Source organism: Taudactylus pleione, unplaced genomic scaffold (assembly GCF_031769625.1).
Source record: "Taudactylus pleione unplaced genomic scaffold, aTauple2 ptg000990l, whole genome shotgun sequence".
Lineage (NCBI taxonomy): Eukaryota > Metazoa > Chordata > Amphibia > Anura > Myobatrachidae > Taudactylus > Taudactylus pleione.
Genome location: NW_028285391.1, coordinates 706,660 through 707,201, shown reverse-complemented (window position 1 = coordinate 707,201; position 542 = coordinate 706,660). Strand labels below are relative to the sequence as shown.

The window sequence follows — 542 nt, the reverse complement described above, 5'->3', positions numbered from 1 at the left end:
CAAGCCACCTGTTTCTCAGCTGGTTTAGGCTTTGGTCTACGTGCAACAGTGTGTGGACGACCTCTACCTCTGCAGCCTCTCGGTTGCGTGGAAGCACCTCTTGCTCTACCACAAAAGGAATGAGGCGCTCAAAAGGAATGAAACGAAGGTCCAATATAAGGTCTTCTGGAAGCCGGAGCAGTAGACAGGAGGAAAGAGGACTTACCCCTCCCTTGTCCAATTCCGGGCCAAAAAGCATATCACCCGTGAATGGTAAATCCTCAACCGCACGCTTGGTCTCTGCGTCTGCCTGCCAAGCGCGCAACCACAGAGCTCTGCGTTCAGAAATAGCAGATGCAGGTATGCAGGCACTAATCTGACTGATATAGCCTACCGCACCTGGTATTCCCAGGCGGTCTCCCATCCAAGTACTAACCAGGCCGGACCCTGCTTAGCTTCCGAGATCAGACAAGATCGGGCGTGTTCAGGGTGGTGTGACCATAGGCTCCTTAGAACTTCTCCTAAGTAAACTGCAGACTCACAGATGTGTTCTGCTAGTAGAC

General features: G+C 52.4%; 1 pseudogene; it reads right to left on the bottom strand.

Annotated features, from left to right (window-relative positions):
- Nucleotides 1-366: 366 nt before the first annotated feature.
- LOC148454482 (5S ribosomal RNA) lies at nt 367-485 on the bottom strand (annotated as a pseudogene).
- Between the last annotated feature and the right edge of the window lie 57 nt (nt 486-542).